At 35.9% G+C, this 26,262-nt stretch overlaps 1 protein-coding gene across 7 annotated transcripts in view; it reads right to left on the bottom strand.

Annotated features, from left to right (window-relative positions):
* The window catches only part of SPAG16 (sperm associated antigen 16), a 1,164,663-nt gene that overhangs the window by 372,769 nt on the left and 765,632 nt on the right, over positions 1–26,262 (bottom strand). The gene's annotated exons all lie outside the window — the stretch shown is intronic.

Raw genomic sequence — 26,262 nt, 5'->3', positions numbered from 1 at the left:
AACTCAAAATAAAAGTTTAAAAGAATGGAAGAAAAAGATATCAGTCCTTCCCCCAAATTCAACTACATTTCTAAAGCAAATGAGAGACCACGAGGTTAGGAGGATAGAGGGGCCTGAATTCTGCTAAGGTGTAGACATAAGCAATTGCCAGCCATTATTCTGGAGGTCCCAGGCTATGCAACTTCCCCTATTACTCCTGCAGATAACATCACTATTGCAGAAGCTAAGCTTGGCCCTTTAAGATATCTTTTCAGGTTTTTTCCATGTCTGACGACCATTGGCTCCACCTGGGCCTACTAACCACTCCTGTGGCCCCACCAGAAATGACTGAGTGTGCAGAAGGACAATTTTCTACAACCCTATGACTGTACCCCTAGCCAATCAGCTGCAAGCAACCCTAGGCTGCAAGCCTAACCACCCCCACCGCTCACCCAAACTATCTTTGAAAAACCCTAGCCCCTAAAGTCTCAGAGAGGTTGCTTGAGTAATAACTCTACCTCACTGTGGTATGGCCAGCTTCACGTCTATTAAACTTTTTCTTTATTGCCAAATACAAAAACAAAGCAAAATAAGGTAGAGAGGAGTAGCATTTTCAAATAATTCAAGGGAAGATGGTATGAATGAAAAATTTTATAGCCAGTTAAGTGGTCAATCAAGGATCAATGCTATGGAAAAACAGTTTTAAGTGCCACAGAATCCAACAAAGAAATGAATTTCTTGTAAATTTGTTGGAGTTCATTGTAGATTCTGGATATTAGCCCTTTGTCAGATGAGTAGATTGCAAAAATTTTCTCCCATTCTGTAGGTTGCCTGTTCACTCTGACGGTAGTGTCTTTTGCTGTGCAGAAGCTCTTCAGTTTAATTAGATCCCATTTGTCTATCTTGGCTTTTGTTGCCATTGCTTTTGGTGTTTTAGACATGAAGTCCAAACAACCCCATCAAAAAGTGGGCAAAGGATGTGAACAGACACTTCTCAAGAGAAGACATTTATGCAGCCAAAAGACACATGAAAAAATGCTCACCATCACTGGCCATCAGAGAAATGCAAATCTAAACCACGATGAGATACCATCTCACACCAGTTAGAATGGCGATCATTAAAAAGTCAAGAAACAACAGGTGCTGGAGAGGATGTGGAGAAATAGGAACACTTTTACACTGTTGGTGGGACTGTAAACTAGTTCAACCCTTGTGGAATTCACTGTGGCGATTCCTCAGGGATCTAGAACTAGAAATACCATTTGACCCAGCAATCCCATTACTAGGTATATACCCAAAGCATTATAAATCATGCTGCTATAAAGACACATGAACACGTATGTTTATTGCGGCACATTCACAATAGCAAAGACTTGGAACCAACCCAAATGTCCAACAATGATAGACTGAATTAAGAAAATGTGGCACATATACACCATGGAATACTATGCAGCCATAAAAAATGATGAGTTCATGTCCTTTGTAGGCACACGGATGAAGCTGGAAACCATCATTCTCAGCAAACTATCGCAAGGACAAAAAACCAAACACTGCATGTTTTCACTCATAGGTGGGAATTGAACAATGAGAACACATGGACACAGGAAGGGGAACATCACACACCAGGGCTTGTTGTCGGGTAGGGGGAGGGGGGAGGGATAGCATTTGGAGATATACCTAATGTTAAATGACCAGTTACTGGGTGCAGCACACCAACATGGCACATGTATATATATGTAACTAACCTGCACATTGTGCACATGTACCCTAAAACTTAAAGTATTTAAAAAAATCTAAAAAAAAAAAAATGAATTGAGAAATTTCAGCAGTATTACAAATGGTAAGCTTTTAGTATATGTAATTGTAAATCTAAGACTAAAACAAAGATAAAGTTGAGAGTGGAGTAATAATATTTTATGTTATATGCTACACAGTGTGTGTTATATGTTCTGACAAAGTAGAAATAACAGAACTGAAATTGACAGAAGAGAGAAAATAGGGAAGTTGCTGTGTAGGTAATAGTTTGGGTTAAAATATGTCATTCAAAATGCAAACAACACAGAAACATGTTAAAACAAAAGCAAGAGAATAAGAAAATGCAAAAATAATTAAAAATTGACTGCTAGAACAAAAGTACAGTCTTTCCTAAACACCAAAAGAAATTACAAAATAGAATAAAAGAGGTCAATACCCTACTTTGTATAGAGAAACACAGCAAATATAACACAGTATACATGATAATTATTACATAAAATAACAGAACTGCCATTAGACATTTAGCACGTCAATTAATGTGAATGGATAAGATTAACACAACCATTAGAAGGAAACTATTTTCAATTTGACTCACAAAGCAAAACCCAATATGTTCTGCATCCAAAACATACACAAAATAATTCAGAAAGGCTAAATAGAAAGACATGGATACACACACACACACACACACACACACACACACACACACACACACACACACACACACACACACACCAGGCTTCTGGGAATAATAACAGAGCAAAGGCAATATTGGTATCAAACAAAGTTAATATTAAACTTTGCTAAGAAGCATTAAATGTGGGAAAAAATTATTCTTTTCAATGTTAAAAGCCTGAATTCACAAAATAGGTATGACAACTATCAATATCTATGCACCAACATAACACAGTAGACACTTTTATAAAGCAAAAAATTAAGGAGAATCAAAAAGACACAGATAGAAACATACAAGCCTAGGAGATGTTAATATATCAGAATTGATATAAGATCAATCAAGTGCACACGGAACAGGATATAGAAGTCCTGCAAAACCTAATCAGTAAGGTAGATATTATACACACAGAACTTTACACTCAAGTAATAGTGAATACATCTTCTTCTCAAACATTCATTGGGCATTCTTAAAATGTAACCATATACTAAGTTACATAAGTACATTTCATAATTATAAATATTACAATTTAATCTCTAATAACAAAAAAAGATTATTTTAAAATAAAAAAGGTAAAAGGTCATATGATTGGAATAAATAATCAAAAATAACTTTTATTAAACAAGTTGGGTGAATATGAAAATACAAAACAAATTTAAAGAATTTCTAAACAAGGAATAATAAAAACATACACATATGTGTGTATATTAAAGTATACATACTATCTATCTCTATTTATATGAGAATCTGTGGCACATAAAATAGTGATAATAAAAACGAATATGCCTAAATGAATTAAATTATCTGCTTAAAAATACATGAATATATAAAGAAATCAACTAAACGATACCACAAGAAAGGAAATAATTTAGTTGAAAGTGAAATTTAATATAGATCTCACTTTTAGAATATTAGTATTTCACAGACACAAAAAAGAAAATAATAAAACAGAAAGGAAGGTGAAAAATTCTAAAATTGAACAGAAACAGAAACAAATGAACCAGTATACTTTAAATAAATAATATTTTGAATAAATAACACTAAGAAGTAATGGGAGAAGATCTAACCATAGTTGGACTATATGTTTTCCAGCTAAGGACAAAAAGAACCCTAAATAAATACTGAATGCTACTGAGTAGGCCTCTTTCTTAGATGCCTAGGTTAGTAACACTGACCCTACTTTCTGTACATTATAAGATTAAACATGTAAGTGAATATATTATAAATAAAGGGAGCTGTTTGTCACTAGTAGAGAGGAAAGTTATAAGTATAAAAAGGGAGAAAATAGAATTATCCTGCTATGTTGGAATGAAAGCAGAGAAACCAGTGTGTATCAACTGTTTTTAATATAGCTAGTTAGCTATACAGAGACAGGTGAGTGAGTGTAATACACAGTTATCTTTCTATTTCTGGCTTTGTTTGTTAATATTAACAATGCCTAGAAGCAACGACTCCCCTGTGGTGATGGTTACAGATAGAACCCTAATCTTGATCTCTAATACCATTCTGTACTGAAAGGAACCAGAGTTTCTTGAAGAAATGGCTGACTCCAGTGCTAAGGCAAGGAAAGTACAAGAGGACCCTGCAACATTCTGTGCTGAAAGTTGGGAGAGTGCTCAAAGAATTATGGTCCATGTCAAAAGGGCAACTGTGGCCTACTTGAAAAAATTTCCATTGGCCAAGAATGTGACAATTTGAACATTCAAATAAATAATGACAATAAGAATAACCTATTGTACAAAATAGAAATACATTAATCCACTGATATAAATGAAAATTAGGATGAAGGAAAATCTATTCCTTTTGGTAGAAAATAAATTAATAAAAATAAATGATGGAATTTAAAAATTATCATAACAACCATCTTGGTAATAATCAATGAAAGTGAGAATCATCAATGGATATTAAAACTAGTCATGGCAGTGGTGGTTAATCTACAGTGGCCACTGCATGACACCGGCTGCAGTGGGGAAGGCATGCCAGGGCTGTGCACTCCATGGAGCTGGCAGGATCTGGGAACAGGCAGAAGTGCCATCCCCTTCTGAGCTGACAGGGCAGGAACTTCGTGCTCCCTGGGCACAGCTGTGACCATCCAGCCATGGCTGTGGATGTGGGCTTCCTTGTGCTTTTGGAGGCTGGAAGCAGGCAAAACACAGTTACAGCCACCCAAGCCATGGCTGCAGACCTGGCAGCTCTGCACTCTTGGGGGCACAGGAAGGACCCCCGCCCCTATGGGCTCAGAAGTGTCTGCTCCTACTGTCTGCCCTCTCCCTGCTTCTGGCGCCCACTCCAATCTTGGAGCAAGATTGGGGCTGAGCCTGGGCACTGTTGCAGGTTGCCAGTGTGTGCACACTCTCAAGGCAGCACTGACATGCCAGTCCCCTGTTGCCTCAGCCCCCTCTGGACTTTGGGCACCAACAAGTATGTGAGGGGGGTTGAGGGGCTGCTGAGGGCAGCTTGGCATTGGCCTACAGGTTTCCCTTGGCATGAATGGCCTGGGCGCCATGAATGGCAGCAGGAAGCAGACAGGCTCCTGGGCATAACGGGCAGGTCCCTGGTGAAGTCCCACCTTTGAGCTGGGGAGGGCCTGAAGCCTGGGGGCTGGGCTGCTGGGCCCATGGACAAGAGTGGGAACTTGTGCTTTATTCAGGCTGCTCACAGATTAATCAGTGTACACTTCCTCCCCTCTGAGGCCCATAAAAGCCCCAGACTCAGCCAGACTTGAGGAGATGATGATAAGACCAGCTGCAGAGAGGAGCTACCTACCCCACGGTCTCCTCTCTGCAGAGAGCTGAATACTTGTTGCGACACCCTAGCTGTGGAGAGTAGCTATCTACCGCGTGTCTCCTCTGAGCTGTTATATCACACAGTAAAGCTCCTTTTCACCTTGCTCACCCCCCACTTGAAAAATAGAATTATTCAGCTCCACTTGTCCACATACCTCATTCTTCCTGGGCACAGGTTCAAGAACTCAGGACCTGCCGAATGGCAGGGATGAAAGAGCTGTAACATGAGCAATGCTAAAACATGGCCCTTGCTTGCCATGTTGCAGGCAAAAAGAAGGAGAGAAGATCTGCAGCCCTTAGGTGAGCCCAGACCTAGGAGCTCCTTAAGCCAGGGCCGTGACACCCTCTATGGGGCTTTGCAGTTCCTGGCATCTTAAAGCTTCCAGGTGCCGCAGCATTCCCTGGTGCCAGCTGTGGAAGCTGCTTTCAGGATGTCTGGTCTGGCTGCAGCCTCACAGGGAGCCAGCACCTGTGTCAGTGCCTGGAGCTGCCCACCCCGCTGCAGCCAGCGTGCCTGGCTGTGCACAGTGGCTAGACCCCATGCTGTCTCTCTCACACACCCCTTGCTGCTCCACTTGCCCTTGGCAGGCATGCGATCCAGACCAGAGGTGTGAGCTAACAGCAGCCTGCTGAGTTGGCCCAGCAGGCCCAAGCAAAACTCAAGCAAAGACACCACTGGCCATGGAGGTTTCCACCTGGCAAAGCAATGCCCCAAAGATCCTGTAACACTAATAGGTGAAATCTGGAGAACACATGGGATATTTAACATAGTGTGAAAATAATAAGATATTTTTTAATTACAAAGTTAAATATTCTGCTTTACAGTAGAGAGACAGCAGAGTCTACCATAACCAAGTGATCAAAGTTAACATCACCATTAATGACACTGATCAACAGCATGTGCCTCATGATATAAAATTCTGTGAAAAGAGCATCACTTCTGAGGTATTTCTATTAAACCTGCATAATGTGAATGTAAACAAGAAGAAATATTAGACAAACACAAATCAGGAGACATTCTATAAATAGCTGGCCTGTACTTTTCCAAAATGTCAATATCATGAAACACAATGAAAGAGAAATGAACTATTCCAGATTAAAGGGAACTAAAGAGACAAGACAACTAACCGAATGCAATACATGATTATGGATTTTCTTTTGTTATAAAGGCACTATTGGGGCAGGTTAACAAATTTGAAAAAGGTCTGTAGATTAGATAGCTATATCAGTGTTAAAACTGAATTGGATAATTTTCCTAAGATTGTTTCAGAGAATGTTGTTGTTTTTAGATATTATACCCTGGTATATTTGGAGGTGTATTTAGAGGTGAAGTGGTATCATGCCTACAATTTAGTCAATATTTGGGAGAAATATAAGTCTATTTCTCTCTCTCAGACAAAGAGAGAAAAATATAAAAAAAATATAGTAAAATGTTAACACCTGGGAAATCTGGGTGAAGTGTCTGTTGTGTTATTCTTACAACTTTTTGGTAAGACTGGACCTATGCCTAAATGAGTGAATGAATGGATGCATGAAGGCATGAATAAATGGTTGAATATGATCTTTTTGTGTCATGTTCTCATCAGCTCACTGCTACCATCTTGTCCCTAGTCCACCAAACTCTTCTGCCTGGATTATTGTCTTCCAGCCCCCTCTCAGTCTCTTCTCAGCAAGAAAGCCACAGTAATTCTTTGAAAATATAATCAGATCATGCCACTTCTCTGCATCTAACTCTGCCAAAAACCCAGTGCCCTTTTCACACTGTACTGAAATAACATGCTTATGTATGTTTTTCAACCACAAAACTATAAATTTCTCAAGCAAAGAATTACATTTTATTTACATGGGCCTTATTTCCCCTTGCCCACACCCACATACCCATAAGAATAATGACAGTAATCTTGGGGAAAAATAAGTGATCATGCATTTGCTGCAGTTGTCACCTACTTTATCAGTTTATTAGTTATTACACATTATTACCTTAATTTGGTTCCCTCTGCTTTGACCAAAAATATTTCATGTTTCCAATAATTGCAGGAAAACGATAAACGTTTTCTGACTTTGTCTTTCTCTGCTGCCTGATTTATCTGAAAAGTTTCATGTCAGAGGAGATGTGTGTGTTCTCTGTTAACAGTCTTTTGAATTTCTAAACAAGTCGTGTCTTTCTGATTCTTTGTATAACTTAAAAAAAGCATTTTATGGATTATGGATATTTCTGTTCCTGTGGCTTAGATTATGCCATAAGAGGGAAAGAAAAGGACCACTGAACATTTGCTCATCCATAGTCTTTGCACCTAAACTTTTCCAAGCCAGAAACACTTGGTATACCTCCAAAGTAAATCTACATCAAAAATTAATATAGAATTTGGGGTTTTACTTTATCTTTTCCAAATTCTTATTTTTAAAAATAATTTCTGAATCTGATCTTTACCAAGGCCTTACAACATGTGATTTCCCTAGAATTCAGCCAAATTGTAAATCCAGTGGCATCTTTTGTTACTGTAGCACTGTAAGTTCTTCCTAACTTTATTCTAGATGTCAGAAACTCAGATCCTAGCCTCTGAGAAGCTGTATTTCTGCTCCTTTGTTATTCATACAGGCAATCGTTACATCTCTTCAATATGCCCATAAATTTTCAGCTTCCTATTATGCATTCTGCATTTCATGGCTGTGTTCACTTGTAACTATTGACAAAAATGATTAATTATGGAAACAGCACCAGATTCACCATTTTGAGCTGTACCAGCTCAAGACCCTTTGTTTCTTTAATGCTGGTCACAGTGAGACCAATAAGATCAAAGAGGGGTAAAAAAAAAGCAGATGGAGCTACCAATCACCTTTGCTTAATTCCTGAGGAACATTCCTGAACCTTTTGTTTTGTCAACCAGACATGAGCAACTTCATTAAAGTGTCTCTGCCTGGCTTGATGTGGGACCCCCAAGTGTACCCTAAGACAAATACTTTGAAGTTCATTCATTTGGGAGGTGAACCAGAAAGTGCATGCAAGGGAGGGGAAAAGGGAAATAAAGAAGGGCAAAAGCCAGTAAAGGGTATGCTATGGGAACACTATGAGCAACTGGAACTTGGACTTATTGAAGACTGACATGGTTTGTCTCTGTGTCCTCACCCAGATCTCATGTTGAATTGTAATTCTCAGTGTTGGAGGAGGGGCCTGGTGGGAGGTGACTGGATCATGGGGGCAGATTTCCTCCTTGGTTCTAGTGATAGTGAATGAGTTCTCATGAGATCTGGTTGTTTAAAAGCATGTAGCACTTCCCCCCTTGGTTCTCTCTCTCTCCTGCTGCACCACTGTGAAGATATGCCTGCTTCCTCTTTGCCTTCTGTCATGACTGTTAGTTTCCTGAGACCTCCCCAGCTGTGCTTCCTATAGAGCCTGTAAAACTGTGAGTCAATTAAACCTGTTTTCTTCGTAAAGGTCTTCCAGTCTCAGGTAGCTCTTTATTTATTCTCTTTTTTTTCATGTTTCTTTTGTTTTATTTTATTTTATTATTATTATACTTTAAGTTTTAGGGTACATGTGCACAATGTGCAGGTTAGTTACATATGTATACATGTGCCATGCTGGTGTGCTGCACCCATTAACTCATCATTTAGCATTAGGTATATCTCCTAATGCTATCCCTTCCCCCTCCCCCTCCCCCCACCCCACAACAGTCCCCAGAGTGTGATGTTCCCCTTCCTGTGTCCATGTGTTCTCATTGTTCAATTCCCACCTATGAGTGAGAACATGCGGTGTTTGGTTTTTTGTCCTTGCGATAGTTTACTGAGAATGATGATATCCAATTTCATCCATGTCCCTACAAAGGACATGAACTCATCATTTTTTATGGCTGCATAGTATTCCATGGTGCATATGTGCCACATTTTCTTAATCCAGTCTATCATTGTTGGACCTCTAGCAAACTCCAACAGACCTGCAGCTGAGGGTCCTGTCTGTTAGAAGGAAAACTGACATCCAGACCAAAAACCCATCTGTACATCACCATCATCAAAGACCAAAAGTAGATAAAACCACAAAGATGGGGAAAAAACAGCAGAAAAACTGGAAACTCAGGTAGTTCTTTATAGCAAAGTGAGAACAAACTAATACAAAGACTCCCTGAAGAATCATATAAAACATGCTTCACAACTGTCCTACTGAGGGACAACAATGCTGAGCTATTTATCCAGTGAATTCTACCTGTCCCCAGGGACATTAACTTCCTCAAACTTGAGCCTAGTAAGCTGTGGCATTGCCTTAGGCAGAGAAACAGAGAGATGCAGATGAAAACCCTTGAGGTGGGAAGTAGATAAGGGACCCAGGAATTGCAGTACAGCTACAGATAAATGTGAGGTTAGGGGAAGAGGTATCAATGGCATCTGTTACAGTCTCCTAGGTTTATTTTGGAATCAAATCTGCTGTAAGTTCATCATCTCTGAACACAGAGCCATTTAAGTAAAGACTCATAGACTCAAATTAACTTGAAAGACATGTTATTACCAGAAATCTTTGCATTTTTAGTTGATTTCAGATGGACCTCAAATTTCTAACTATGGCACTAAAAATCCAGTACCTCTTTAAACCATATACATAAAATATTAATTGACAAGATCTATTTACACTGTCAATATACAATGCCAAAGTAAGAAATAAAAGTGTGTTTATCCATTTATCTGCTGATGGGCATTTGAGTTGTTTCTACATCTCAGCTGTTATGAATAATGCTGTAATGAACATGGGAGTGCTGGATCATATGGTATATACATACAATGCAATAGTTTTTAGCCATAAAAAGAAGGAAATCCTATTTGGGACAACATGGGTGAACCTGGAAGACATTGTGCTAAGTGAAATAATCCAACCTCAGAAAGGCAAATACTGTGTGATTCCACTTAGATGAGGTATCTAAAATAGTCAAAGTCACAAAAGAAGAAAACAAAATAGTGGTTGCTAGGACCTGCGGAAGGGGGAAATGGAGAGTTAGTCAATGAATATAAAGTTTCCATTATGTAAGATGAATAAGGGCTAGAGCTCTGCTGTACAAGAGTGCCTAAAGTTAACAACATAGTATTGTGCACTTAAAATTAGGTTGAGAGACTAGATCTCATGTTGATTGTTCTTTCCACTAAAATACACACACATGGAAACTTTTGGAGGTGGTGAATATATTTATTACCTTGATTGTGGTGATATCACGCATAGGTTTATGCATATGTCCAAATTCATCAAATTGTATACATTAAACAAGTGCAATTCCAAAAATAAACCAAATCAATTATACCTCCATACAGCTGTTAAGAGGAGAATGTATTAAATTTCATATGTTTTATTTATTTTTGTTTTGTGAGTGACTGAGTAATTTGTTTCTTCTTTGAAGGCTGAATTAGTAGGGAAAGGCATAGAGTTAAGTTTGAGTAAGATTTGTTTTTGGGGCAATTCCACATTTTCCAAGTCCCTGATCAGATCACCTTCTCTTCTCCACATTCTTTTCTTTTGTGTGTTTAATTTTCTCTAACCACATCTTCCTCTTTGCTATCATTCTGGTCCAGTCCATTGTCATCTTTTGCATAGATGGATCACAATAGCCACGATGGATTTTTCTGCTTCCACCATCACCTTCCCCTCTCCCCGCCCACTAGTGTGATAAAAGGTAATGCAGATAATGAACCTCTTTGCTCGAAGCCCTCCAATATCTTCCCATACCACCCTGAGTAAATGCCAGTCATCAAAATAGCCTACAAGACTATAGAATTTGTCCCACTCTTCCTACCCACCAACACTCTCTGGCCTCATTTTACATTTTCCAACCCCTCTTTCCTCACTCATCCACTCCTGCTGTTCCTTGCTTGATCCTCAAACACATACCAGGCACATTACTACTCCTGGTTTTTTGTACTTGCTGTTTTCTCTCTCTGGAACACTCTTCCCCCAGATATTGGGAAGGCTCCCCACCAAACCTTATTTAGACCTTGGTTCTAACTGTATCTTAATTAGAATCACAACATCATTTTTCCCCACCAGCAAAAGATTTCTTACATTATTTCCCTGATTCCTGATTTCTTCTCCACAACATGTGTCATCTAACATACTCATTATTTTTCCTATTTTATCTTTCTCCTTCTACTAAAAGTCTCCCCAAAGGCAGAGACTTTAATCTTTAAAAAAAATTGTATCCGTAGAATAGTCCCTGCTACACGTTAGGCATTCAGTACTTATGTGTTGAATGATTGATTGTATTACATTCAATAGTAAAGATTTGGGCCAAATATAGTATTGAATGCAATAAAATCATTCGACACATACACATGCATGCACACATGCACAAATATATACACACATACTTACATTTTTCACAAAAATGATTTTTTTCACAGATACTATAGTAAATAGTAAAATTACTCAAGATTTCACATCAAGTGATTTCAATGTTAATATATCAGAAATACAGAAGATTCTTATTTAATAATACTCTTAAATATCCTTTAAAATTTTATAAAATGCATGTAAAATTAAAATCTTGGGTTGAGGCATTTGTTATGAAATTATAACTAAGTATTAGGATATATGTATCATCCACAAAGATACAACCAGAGACTAAAGCATGCAAACACATTAAAAAATACCAACAGACAACCTAATTCCCAATTTGGCTGAGTTGAGAATTCTACTCAGGCTTTAGTATGTCAAGCCATAGCTTTGCTTCATGAAGTAGTAACGAATTGTGAAAAGGCTCCATCATCTATCTGCCAAGTGATCCTGAGTTCTGTGGCTTTTAGGAACTAAGACATTGACAGCAGTGTGATTCAAACTCCATGAGCCTATCTAAGAAGTACAACAGACTCGTTCTGCTCCTTGTTATTCTATGTCATTTCATCACAAACTCGCCACCATTTTCCTATGATCAGATACACAAATTCCAGGGAATACAGAAAATACGGAAAAGGCATGGCTAGTTCAGTGTAACTGGGGACCCAAGTAAAGTAATTTAGGCACAGTAGTATGCTAGCTCCTCACAATCTCACACATCATAAAAATGTGTGTTGCAAATCCTAGATGCCAAAAGTTCCAGAAAACAGTTAAGAAGATGGAAGGGAAAATAAAGGGTCATTTTACAAATATATATTTTAATTAGTTAGCTAAAATAACACACTTAGTCATATATTATACCTTTAAGACAATCACGATACATTCCAAGAAGGACTCAATTTTCCAAGACAAACAGAAAAAATTAAATAACTAAAATTTAGCCAAAAAATTCAACTAGTTTGAATTTCAAAACAAATAAACCAGATAACCATACTAATTTGAAAAAGACTGTCCAAAATGCTGTGTCAAATAATGTAAATGTGAATTACAGATATAGAAATTAATGTCAATGGTAGCCTTATGCTTAATGATAACATAAAACATTTTAACAGTCCTAAAACTTATATACTAAAACATTGACAAGATAATTTTATCTTCTCTAACTTCTAAAACTTAAGTGGTAAGAATGGGGGAAAGTGGACACAGATGGATTGCTGGAAAGAGTATATAGCTAGGAATTGTCAACATCTTATAGATCCTTTATCAATATGATTTAAATGCTTTTTAAAAATGCAAATTATACCACCTATAAATGTATCTCAATGAAAAGAACTGACAAATGTGAAAAAATAAACCTGCAAGGATGTTTCTACATTCTTGTTTAGAAGATCAATTACTTAGAAACCATCCAAATATTCATAGGAAAAGACTGCCCAAGCAAACAGTGATACATCTATATAATTAACTATAATATATGTATAATACATTGATAATAAGAATGAGAATGCTTATACAATAATATTTAAAATAATTTTCAAGTTATGCTGTTCAGTAAAGAAGAATTAACTTCTATAATATTTATAGTGTGCTATTATTATGAATAGAAGGGTTTGAATGTACATCTTATCTATAGCATACAAAAATTGGAAAGGTTATCATACTAATATTTTATCATTACTTATTTTAAGGGTGTGTTTCTAAGTACTTTTAAAGTCTACTCTTTCCTACATTGAATAGTGTTTTACTTGTGTGATAATGAAAAAAATCTAAAAATAAAAACTCATCAAACAGTGGAATAAAGTTTCTTTGAAACAGATGAAACTTTAGATATACAAAGTCAAAAGATATACAAGATTTAGACAGAAAGGGATTTGAGAATCAGCAACAAGTCAAAATGGGGAAAGGCTGAAGGGAAAAAAATGATGACTTTGATTTACTGAAGAAGTCTCAAGAAGACTTCCCTTTTTCAATAAAGGATTTTATATTGTATAGTACATAATTAAGAGTCTGTTTAAGGGCTCTAACTTCTATTTCATTGATTGGGTTATCAATCTTTCTTCAGTTCTACAATATTTACTGTATAGTAAATTAATAGATTAATAACCGGTAGGCTAGTCTTTCTCATGAATCTTTTCCCTCCAGCTTTATTTATCAATTGCTATTATCTAAGGAGATATAAAGGTTAGAATAACTTTATTTACCAAATACACTCAAAGCAGAAACATTATTAGGATCTCCTTGGAATTTCATTAAACCTATATATTAGTTTATAAAGAAATGTGTCTCTTTCAATGAAAGAACCTGGCATATCCTTATACGTGTGTCCATATTTATTTACACACTTCACTGTTATTATGCAGATTTATTCTTTCACATTACACATTTTTATGTGTATAGGATATTTTTGTTGATATTGTTAATTTTCACTTTTAACTTTTGTTTTTGTTTTGTCAGCAAAGAAGAAGCTATTGATTTTTCCATTGAATTTTCCTAGACTAACTTTATGACATTTTTACTAGTTCTAAACTAATAAAAAATATACATATGGTTTCTGTGTGTGTGTATATATATAATATAATATGTGTATGTACATATATGCATGTATGTATATATGTTATTGTAAAAGTAGAAATTATAAGATGCTAACAGTAAGGCAAAGTAACGCTAAGTATGGTTTGCTGTTAGCTTTTCTAAAGAAACTGTTTTTGGACAAACAAATTCTACTTTTTTTCCACTGTTAAATTATGCTTTAATCTTTATTATTTTCTATTTGCTGATATTTCTTCAGCCCTGCCTCTTACCACATTTCTTACATTGTCAATTTCCCTTCAAAAGAATATTTCTTGGATGCTGGGTAGTCAAATAAACAACAAATGACCATCTTAGTAAATCTTTTACAGAAGTTTATAGTTTAATTTTGTTGTATCATTAAATTTAAGGTTTTTGTCTTTATATATAGAATGCACAAGTGTCGTAACAGTAGGGTATGCAAGGGAGCTTGTCTTCTTTTACAGTATTTTCTTTATTGAATGAAATGCCTGAGTATACTAAATGGCTGAAAAAAAGTCACCATGATTATATGGTGCATCAACGGTTATCCAATTTAAATGTAATTTAATGAATTGCTAATAATTTTCTGGTGCTATAAATCTATATAACAAGAGGTGTTGTTTTACCTTACACGGATCACAATAGCAACCACAGCAGAATGCCGGAAACACTTGCCACAAATGTTGCATTTAATTTCTAGTTTCATCAACGGTATCTAAAAATTATAATTAACATGTGGTACTACAGTGAATTTGAAGTTAAGACTATCTTGAAGTACAGCCAAGCCATCACTATTGAAGTTTTAATGGGTTGAATGTATAAAAGAATGAATAACAGTGACAAGCTTATTCCTAGTAATTTCTATATGTTGAAGTAAAATTAAGAGGCTACAAGTAAGATAGGTCAAATAAACACTATACATACTGTGGAATTACAAATTCATGCAATGAATTGTAGTCACTTAGTTCTTGAAAGTGACAGCAACACACAAAACACTGGGTAAAGCAATTTGCAATGGAATTATTCAACCTCATTAAGCATCATTTAACCCATCAACCAAAGAGACAGAACTACAAATCATGAGAAGACTTGTCTCTAGCATTCTCAGCTACCAAAAATAGAAAAACATAATTGACCCTTTTTGATTTCCAAGTAAATACTCCCAGTGCTAATACTGTGATTTAATTATTATTATTCCCATTTTAAAAGAGAATGCTGAATTTTACAGGTATTAAATATTGTGCCTCAAAATTCACAACCAGGAGGTAAAAGAACTTTAAAAAATCTTGGACTCGCATTTCTCTGATGGCCAGTGATGATGAGCATTTTTTCATGTGTTTTTTGGCTGCATAAATGTCTTCTTTTGAGAAGTGTCTGTTCATGTCCTTCGCCCACTTTTTGATGGGGTTGTTTGTTTTTTTCTTGTAAATCTGTTTGAGTTCATTGTAGATTCTGGATATTAGCCCTTTGTCAGATGAGTAGGTTTCGAAAATTTTCTCCCATGTTGTAGGTTGCCTGTTCAAAACCACTATGAGATATCATCTCACACCAGTTAGAATGGCAATCATTAAAAAGTCAGGAAACAACAGGTGCTGGAGAGGATGTGGAGAAATAGGAACACTTTTACACTGTTGGTGGGACTGTAAACTAGTTCAACCATTGTGGAAGTCAGTGTGGCGATTCCTCAGGGATCTAGAACTAGAAATACCATTTGACCCAGCCATCCCATTACTGGGTATATACCCAAAGGACTATAAATCATGCTGCTATAAAGACACATGCACACATATGTTTATTGCGGCATTATTCACAATAGCAAAGACTTGGAACCAACCCAAATGTCCAACAATGATAGACTGGATTAAGAAAATGTGGCACATATACACCATGGAATACTATGCAGCCATAAAAAATGATGAGTTCATGTCCTTTGTAGGGACATGGATGAAATTGGAAACCATCATTCTCAGTAAACTATCGCAAGAACAAAAAACCAAACACCGCATATTCTCACTCATAGGTGGGAATTGAACAATGAGAACACATGGACACAGGAAGGGGAATATCACACTCTGCGGACTTGGGGTGGGGGGAGGGGGGAGGGATAGCATTGGGAGATATACCTAATGCTAGATGACAAGTTAGTGGGTGCAGCGCACCAGCATGGCACATGTATACTTATGTAACTAACCTGCACAATGTGCACATGTACCCTAAAACTTAAAGTATAATAAAAAAAAAAATCTTGGACTCAAGACTCTGATCTATCTGACTTCAGAATCTGTAATTTTTCTACATTATTATGCTCAAGGCAGAAAAGACTGGAGGCAATCCACTGGGGTTTCCTGTTGGTCAAATATATTCTATGTTTAAGTTACCTTCAATATTTATATGTGACAATCCTATTCCTTATTTAATTCAAATAAGTCAAAAAAACATAGTTTTTCTAAGAGATCTAGATTCTACCACACCTAAAAAGGTAGATGCATGCTTTTCCTTTAGTTTCAACTTTCCATCAATCTTTGGTTTTAGCTCTCTATCAACCTTCTATGCGTATAATTTCACGTCAACCTGAATAAAAGGAAGAAATACTCATTGATATTATTCAAAAGAAGGAATAAACAAATATCTTTAACTTTAGAATGTATTATATAACTGTTACAAAAATATTGAATTAAGTAATTATGTTTTACAATTCATTTATCTTATTCTTCCCTAAGAAAATAATTGATCTCAATTTTCATTTTAGATATCATTTAAACTATTTTGTGTTCATTACAGATATTATTAAGGAATACAAAAGGAATTAAATCATCTATATTTACTATATCTAAATTTCATACCCTTCTAGATCATAATCTCTGTCCTAATAAAATACTCTAAAATTGTTACAAAGAAGCCATTTCAGTAATGAATAAAAATCAGTTGGGTAAGCATATGGAGAAAAGTTTTTGAGATGATTTAGCCCGTATTACTTTTACTCAAAAGATGAATTTTTGTATCTGGTACTTTCTTTTGGCTTGTTCCTTCCCATCCTAGAATTCATTCCAAATCAGAAAATTCAGCATAAAAAAACAGTACAACATGGTGTCTCAACTATGACAGGAGTATTAAGGATATTTTATTCTAAATAATTGATTGGGAATTTTACTTACTTTTATCTCATCCAACACCATATCTCTACATTCCATCTTTATTGAATGGAATCTAAATAAACTGCATGAAGTATAAAGAAATTATTTTTACCTCTTACAGAATTAAAATAATCTCATAAAGCTAATCTATATTTATTTTTCAATGGACATAGTCATTATAATTAATTCAATTAATTAAATTATTTAATGCCATTATTGAGTATGATATTTTTTCAAAGGCTGATACCGATATACAAAAATCTAGTCTTCCCGCTACTGGCCAGTGTAATGCCATTTATAGTAACTGCAAGGAAAAGAAGAAAGGAATGATATTTGTGATGTGTATGCAAAGGTTTTATATGGAAAGTATGAGATACACAATAGTTTTAGCAAAGTTAAGTAACAAACTTTGAAAGCCTTATAGCATATTAAATTGATCTATTATTTAAGATACAATGGTTTTACTGTGTATTAAAAATACTTAGTTTTAATTTTCAAACAATTGGATTATTTGAGTAAAATGCTTTTCTACCTAAAGGCAAAACATCTGATTTATAGTCTGTAATAACTTAAAACCTATGTACTTATACCCTAAGTTAATGACAAATGTAAATGATATGACTGTAAGTTCTGAAAATCTTATGCATTTTAGAAAACACATAAAGTTTTTTTGTTTTTTTTTTTTAATGAATGCCTTGGGAAGCAATTGATAGCCACTCAAATACTACTCCTCTAGGGAAAGATGTGAAAGCCAAACCAGTCAGTCATTTTGGTGGAAAATCAGTATTTTTTACTTTTGTTGTTAATATTACTCTGAAAAAACCATAACATCCATCTTAATCAGTGTAACTTTTCTTAGAACACAGCTTCTACTACATTTTTAATGAAGTGAGAGAAGTTACTTGGAAAACAAAGGCCTGTTGAACATAAGTGATTACATACTGTAAGCTACACAGATACCCAGAGAAAACATGAGGGGAAAAGAGAAGGTTTATCTGAAATAAAAGGCATAATAAAATGGGATAATTGAGAACAGGGAATATTAAATTATGTCAGATGCACTGTTAGGGACTGATTGAAAGATAACTTGAAATGTCTAATGAGATTCATGTCATCAAATTGTAGTAGCAGAGAAGGAAGGCTATGACATTATCAGGAAAGAAGGAAGAGGATAGAATTTGGCAATAACTTGGAGAAACAAAATTGCATAATTTATGTATTTCTTAAATATTTAGTAACAATTCTGTACTATGACTTGGTGTTAATATAAATGGAAAGAAAGGAAAAGAAATAAAAGTGAAATAGGGTATATCTGAAGAACATGACACAAGGTCTTGAGTTAGAAGAAACACCATGGTAAGACAGATTCTTTTTTTTTCCTCCCTTCCCTCCTTCACTTCTTTTTCACCCTCCATTGTTCCCTCACTTCCTTTAACATCTGTTAAGCACCTATTATCCAACCATTGTGAAAGCAGAGAAGAAAGCTCCGAGTTTCATGGGAGCAAAATATAACTAAACAATTATATGGCATGACAACTGCTTTAAGAATATCTAAAAGATACTGAGTTCTCATCTGTCACTTTTCTAGGCACATCATATGATTGATCATTTAATACCCATTTTATCCTTATGTGATAAGTAGTACTACTATGCACATTTTACAAATGAGGAAATTGTGGCAAAAATATTTTATACAATGTGCCCAAGGACACACTGTAAATAAGCAGCAAATTTTGGGTTTGAATCCAGGCAGGGTGGCTGCATGCTCCTCTTGTGCTATATGGTCTGACGTAAATACAAGATAATATAGGATATAAGTCCAGAGTTCTATAAAAATGCAATTACGTACATTGATTTTTTTCAAGCATATCTTCTTGTAGCCCATTCCTGAAGCCATTAGTAATTACACGAAATGTTAGTTGATTGGTAAGGCTTGTCTTTTTATGGAGAAAAAAATGTCTCATTCGCCAAGTTCAACATTTTAAAACACTTTACAAAGAAATAATTAGCAAAATCCTACGGGGTACAAAGTTCTCCTGGTTGCCTCTTGGGATGCCTAATCCAGAGGAACAAGCATGGGGAGCTTTGGAGGGAAGGTGAAGTGAACCTTTAAGGATGGATGCAAATTCTTTAGGTGATGAGGGGAAAAGGTGGGTAAGGCAGATGAAATAGTAAAGGGAAAGCTTTTTCAGAGGAAAGATCATGTTATATGTTTGTTAACTTCACATGGTTAGGACATCATATATTTAATAACTGATGGTAGTAGATGTTTATTTAGTGAGAAAGCAGTAAGTCTCTACACAGGATTTGTGCAACATTAAGGTCTTTGAACCAAGGTGTTCAAAGCAAGGTGTAACACAGTATAGAAAATCAATGCAGTGAGGCTTATTTTAAATTTTGTATTGTATTATTGCACTTTCAGGCACTTTGCATATTTATAAGTTGGTTAATTTTAGGTTAACTAGTTGATAAGGTTTGGCTCTGTGTCCCCACCCAAATCTCATCTTGTAGCTCCCATAATTCCCAGGTGTTGTGGCAGGGACCCAATGGGAGGTGATTGAATTATGGGGGCAGGTGTTTTCTGTGCTGCTTTCATGACAGTGAATGGGTCTCATGAGATCTGATGGTTTTAAAAACGGGAGTTTCCCTGCACAAGCATCTCTTTCTTGCCACCACTGTGTAAGAAGTACTTTTTGCCTTCCGGCGTGATTGTGAGGCCTCCTCAGCCACCTGAAACTGTGAGTCCAATAAACTTCTTTCTTTCTTACATTGCCCAGTCTTGGGTATGTCTTTATCAGCAGCGTGAAAACAGATTAATACACTAGTCCTTTGATGATTAGGATCTTTATAATATTTTGTAAAGAGTCAGAGTGACCAAAAAAAGTTTTCTATTCCCACAAAATTTAAATTTCACAATTTTTTAGCAAAGTGTTTAAAAGAAAAGTTGACCTTAAATATGTTATGCTTTTTCTCCCCAAAACACAAATATTCCTAATTTGTTGACCTTTTTTGTGATAATAGGCATTTGCCAACAGTGAACTGTAAGCAGATAATTTTGAAAATAATATGATTAATCATCCTATCAAAATAAAGGTGACATTTTAACAATAAACAAAAAAGGCACCATTTTCAAAAGAAACTTATGATATAGAACATTTGATAACAGATATTTTTAGTGTTTCCTCTACCAAATCTACATAAGGGCAGTAACCTTTAAAAGTCCTTGTATCTGAACCTTTAAGAAATGTAGAAAAAGAATTTTCCACATAGTATTAAAATGTTTGAAAACTTCTGATTAGTTTGCAAAACCAACTGATTGACCTCAGAACAAGAGGAAACCCTAACAAAATTTTAACAAAAATTCCTTTGCATAATTAGTGGATGAATTTGAAAGTTCAGCCTGCACATTGGTAAGTACAGATCATCATACATTTTCTCCTTTAGGAGTTTTGTATTTTTTGTCAAGGGATCATTTGCAGTTCTGATAGCTGCTAAATCCAATCATAGATCATACTTGTGAATCACTGAATTACAGTCATTAATTAAAATTATTAAATCAGAATTCCTTGAAAATATAAGCATATTGAGTCATCTTTTCTTACTGAACCATCATTTTTGTGTCATTCTTATTTTTTGGTCAGAAACAAACAAAATTAGAGGCTATAAAAGAAACATGGAATTTTAAATATTGCTAATTGTACCTTTCTGTCATTATTTTTATTTCAGGTGTAAATATAAATTATTACAAACATAAAATACCAGCACAGTAGTAACTGCTTAAAACATTTTTATAAAAAATAGTTTGGAGACTACTGTGGTAGAAACTCGAAGGGACTAAGTAGATTAATAGAGGCGTGGAAATGGCCAAGGGCATGGAAGAAGGAAGACCGAGGTTGGAGAGGCAGCCTGCGTTCTCACCCTGTCACTGACCACTGGGCTGTTCTTGCGCAACTTACTTCCTCAGGCTCCACTTTCTCAGTTGTGAAATAAAGATAATAATGGTACCCACCCAATCAGATTCCAGTAAGCTATATAGATTTTATAGGTAAAATGATGGCACAAATTACATATTCAATAAATGTTAACCATCAATCAGCTCTTGAAACAGTGAGCTTTGGCACAGGAAAACCAAAGCTATAGTTATATAGAATATATAGCAATTACTACGTTATTTTAAGATAATTTATCTTTATACATTGTCCCTGAGAGTCTGTGTGTTCATTGAGGGCAGGGATTCTGTCACAGTCACCTCCCTAGAACCTAGGATGTTGCCTAGCACATAGATCTCCAGTAAATATTACTAAATCAAATATGGCTGAGGGATAAAAGAGAGAGGTACAAGCTTCCCTTTGTTTCCACATTCTGGATTCTGAATATTAGGCTCCTTTTAGAGTTCACCAGATCCTATCTATGAAAACCAACATGCCTATGCAGGGTGCAGGATGAACTGTAGAGCAGACATGGGTCTCGCACCAAACAGGAGCCAACAGGTTAACTCTTTTTGTGAGTTCCTTGTTTATCCACTTTATAGAAACTCGCAGTGACAAGTTACTGGATCTTTCGGCCAAAGCTAAGTCAGGAGAATGCTGTAAGCTGGACAAGTGCCCGCAGTTAGTCTAAGGAGCAAGGAATGGCCACTAAAGGCAGTCCAGGTCATGAACCCTCTGTGTCTGACTCATGGCAAGAGACAAAATGTCAGCAACTCCGACTGTTGCCAGCCCAGCTCTGACACAACTCATAGATGTATTACTCATCTCATTCTCATTCTGTGTTTTACTGTATATTGAAAACATTCTTTTCTTTAAAAAAAACAAAGCCTTAATATTTTCATTGGGTTTGTGGATGACTAACAATCTCATTGCATTTATTTTAAACAGGCTTCCAAATCACTGTGTGTACATTGAGGCTTTTCTTACTGCCTTTAGGTAGGCCTTATAATTTCTCATTCAGTTTGCTATGTGATATATCACTTTCTGACAATAAAGCAATCTTATTTTTCAATTTTAATAAAATAGTTTCACGGTTTTATAACTTTGAAGAAAAACACATGCAGTCCTATAAAACTGAGCAATTTCATAAGTTTCCAAACTGCAAGTTATTTTGTAGCCCCCATTTGGTAATTATAGAGATTTATATCCCTTTTTTCATCCTCTACAAAATTCAGAGCTGATATGTCCAGTTGACTTGGAAACTGACTTAGGCCTCCACATTAATTATCTTTGATAATAAAGGTGTTAGATCAGATTAATGATTTAAAACTAGTATATGTTTGAGAGTGGGGAGAAGGAGGTTTAAAACTAATTTATAGGAATATAATCCACTGGTCATTTTCACATTTCATCAAAAAATATTTCAGAGGGTGTCTCAATAGTAATTGATCACATTGAGGTGACAAAATGTACCATTACTGCTTCACTAATAGAAGAAAGTCATTAATCTCCTTTTAGGTCCAGACCTTCAGGATAACCTGACAATTTATCATGTATCAAGGAATTAACATATTTTAAAAATTATAAAGAAGAAGCATGCCAGTATACCATGGATTCAGTTGATGATGTAAATCAAATAATGTCATCCATATCAATATGTTATACTGTTCTTATCATTACAATATAGAAAAAAACTTTAGCTAATCTGGTTACCCTTTACAAAATCTCTTACTATTTAACTAAAAATGTAAATTTATTTTAACTTGTTTATGAACCACTGGGATAAAAAACAACTAACAATTCCATATTATATAGACAACATATAACACGTGTCTTTGTCTTTTAAAAACAATGTATATAACAGTATAAATTTTTTAAAATCTGGGTGATTTAAAGTTTTTTTGTTTTGTTTTGCTTTTTAATAAATTAGATATATCTGAAATGAAGTCGCCACAGCTGCCTAATGCAATGTTAGTGGAATGATTCTGTTTAATTCTTGGATTATCGTATTTCACTTGTAGAATTTTATATCAATATTTTCGTTAACAATTTATATTGTCTAGTAATTAATAAGTTGAATGAGTTTCCTTTGCATTATATGCTAGGTTTTTACAGTACATAGCTATCAATTTAAATTTTTTTCTACTTGGTTTCAAAATATTTTTAGAAAATAAACTCATTAAATGAACTTTATTTCTAATGAATGATGCATTTATCATATATTTAGGAATCATATTTCATTTAAACCAAAATATTTTAGAGCCCTTTTTCTAGTATTAATTAATATAAAGCTAGCATGCATAATAGTAACAAAATTGCAATAATAATGCTAGTGATATAAATTTTAATTTGCCATTAAGTCAACTTAAAAATATTTATGTTGATTAAAGTCATACAAATGGGACTTGCAAACCGTTCTATGCTTTTACATTCAATGCATATGCAATTGCACTATGCTGAAGGTACTGTGCTGTGCTGAATCCCTCTTTTTCTCCTGATACTTCAGGGAATAAGGATAGCACAGAAAGAGCTCAGAACCTCAGGGAGGAAGGAAGGTCACCATCAATAAACAGCTGTATGCATTCAAGGCAGATATATATGAGAGGAAACTTTTTAAAATTAGAGCAGTTTTACTTCTAAGCATTAGTGCTTCTGTTTTTCACATAAGAGAAAGTAAATAAGATATAGACTTTCCTAGAACACTCAGTTATAGCACTTGAGAGAGAGAAAAAAAAACCTTGAAGTCAATAGAATTTAGGTCACTGCTAAATTAATATTTTCTCTATGGATATTCCTCTACCAATCACTTTTATACAAACTTCACATCTAAGTTTTTAGTTCAAAATATATTGAAAATCTTACTTTTCCATTGACGCTCCATTAGCAGGAGCAAACTCCACTGCACCAATGTCTAAGAAGCTATTTTAAAGCAAGGAGGAGATTGTCGGACCTTTGTACCTAACAAAAAATCATCCTGATTTTATTTTTAAGTCATGCCTGATGCACTCTTTCCACAATGCCCCCTTGACTTCTGCTTCCTCAGAAGTTTAAATCTCTGCAACATGTGAAGTTGGTCACCAAGACATGGGTAGCTCTACCTTGTTTTTTTCTATAATGTGTGGTGCTGAGCATATTTTGTTCTTCATATATCCTAAATAAATTGGCCTCAGAGGTCTAAACAGGGCTTCACATACTGAACTTGCATCCCTCCTAACACCATCTGCATGTCCATTACCATATTCCTTTATTTATATCAATCATGTTTTGTATATGGGAAATAAAATGGGAGAAATTACACTTCTCTTTCTTATTGACCCAGGAACCAGAAATTATGAATATTTATTCTTTTCTATAGAGTCAACTGTAGTCATTGTTTTTCTTGTAATCTTTATAAAATATCGCTAAGAAGAATATGGAGGCCTTGTTTTACACATATTGGCATTCTTCAAGTTATGAAAATCTGTGCATAATAAACTCTGTGTTATCTCTTCTCTTTCCTACATTTTCATTTCATCTCCCCGATCTTACCCATAAGCAAATAAACATGCTGTCTTCTATCTGAACAAAGGAGGATCCTTTATTTGATCTTAGAGCTACAATCTTTTCTCCTATTCACCTTCACAGCCAAAATGAAAGTGTAGTCCCTACATTTTGTTTACTTTGTGATATGGCTTGGCTTTGTGTTCCCCACTCAAATCTCACCCTGAATTGTAATAATCCCCACATGTCATGGGAGGGACCTGGTGGGAGGTAACTGAATCAGGGGTGAGTTTTTCCCATGCTGTTCTCGTGATAGTGAATAAGTCTCACGAGCTCTGATGGTTTTATAAAGGTGAGTTCCCCGGCACATGCTCTCTTGCCTGCTGTCATGTAAGACGTGACTTTGCTTCCTCATTCACTTTTCACCATGCTGTGAGGCCTCCATAGGTATAAGGAACTGTGAGTTCATTAAACCTCTTCCTTTATAAATTACCCAGCCTTGGATATGTCTTTATCAGCAGGGTGAGAACAGACTAAAACACTTTTATTAAAATCAAATTCACTCTTGAACCTACCAGTAATCCAGTTCTGTCCAATTTTAGCTCTGAAAATCTCATGACTCAGGAAAACCCTCATTCCTAGACAAATTGGAAAAGTTTCTCACCCTAAACTCCTCCTCCTCCCCACATAATCTTCACCTCCAATCACTCTCCAAATATGGATAAACTTCCTATGCTTAATGCATTCTCTCCTTTTCATCTACACTGTTTCCTAGCTCAAATTCTCATCCACTCATAGCCTGTTATATTAGATTCCTCACATGACTGACTCTCTTACTTCCTTATCAAAATCATCTTCTAAAAAGGGGACAAATAAAAGTAAAATTCTAAGGCCCTCCCCCAGCCAACTGAATGGAGCATCTCTTAGCCAACAGGACCCCAGAGTAACCTTGAAAACTGAGCTCTCAGCCAGGACAGGTTGGTATTCAGACAAGCCTCCTCATACTCCCTCCCTCCAAAATGACCATTAGCCTTGCTTCCCTAAGGGCTAAACAGAAACCAGCCCTTTCTTTCTTTGATTTTTTTTTTTTTTTTTTCTGAGATGGAGTTTTGCCCTTGTTGCCCAGGCTAGAGTGCAATGGCATGATTTCGGCTCACTGCAACCTCCGCCTCCTGGATACAAGCGATTCTCCTGCCTCAGCCTCCCAAGTAGCTGGGATTACAGGCATGCACCACCACACCCAGCCAATTTTGTATTTTTAGTAGAGATGGGGTTTCACCATGTTGGACAGGCTGGTCTGGAACTCCTGACCTCCAGTGATCCACCTGCCTTAGCCTCCCAAAGTGGTGGGATTACAGGCGTGAGCCACTGCACCCAGCCGAAACCAGCCCTTTCAAAAGACCTCAATACTGGTATCAACCAGCCACCTGATATTGCCCTTCCTCTTTTAGCCTGATAAGAGACCACTGACCATGAAGTGGGTCTGGCCAGTCCATGGAACACGTGCAGTAAGGGTTTTCATGTCCTCCACTTCAACTTCTGATGTTAGGCGGCTGAAAACTCCAGCCTTGGATCATGCTAAAACTGCCATTTTTGGTACATGGGACCCATGAAGGGGCATGAATGTATACTGTGCATGTGCATGATTCACCTTTCATAAATAATCATG

The sequence above is a fragment of the Gorilla gorilla genome, chromosome 11 (genome assembly GCF_029281585.2).
Source record: "Gorilla gorilla gorilla isolate KB3781 chromosome 11, NHGRI_mGorGor1-v2.1_pri, whole genome shotgun sequence".
Taxonomy (NCBI): Eukaryota; Metazoa; Chordata; class Mammalia; order Primates; family Hominidae; genus Gorilla; species Gorilla gorilla.
The sequence above is the reverse complement of the archived record's forward strand: the minus strand, read 5'-3'. Positions and strand labels throughout refer to the sequence as shown.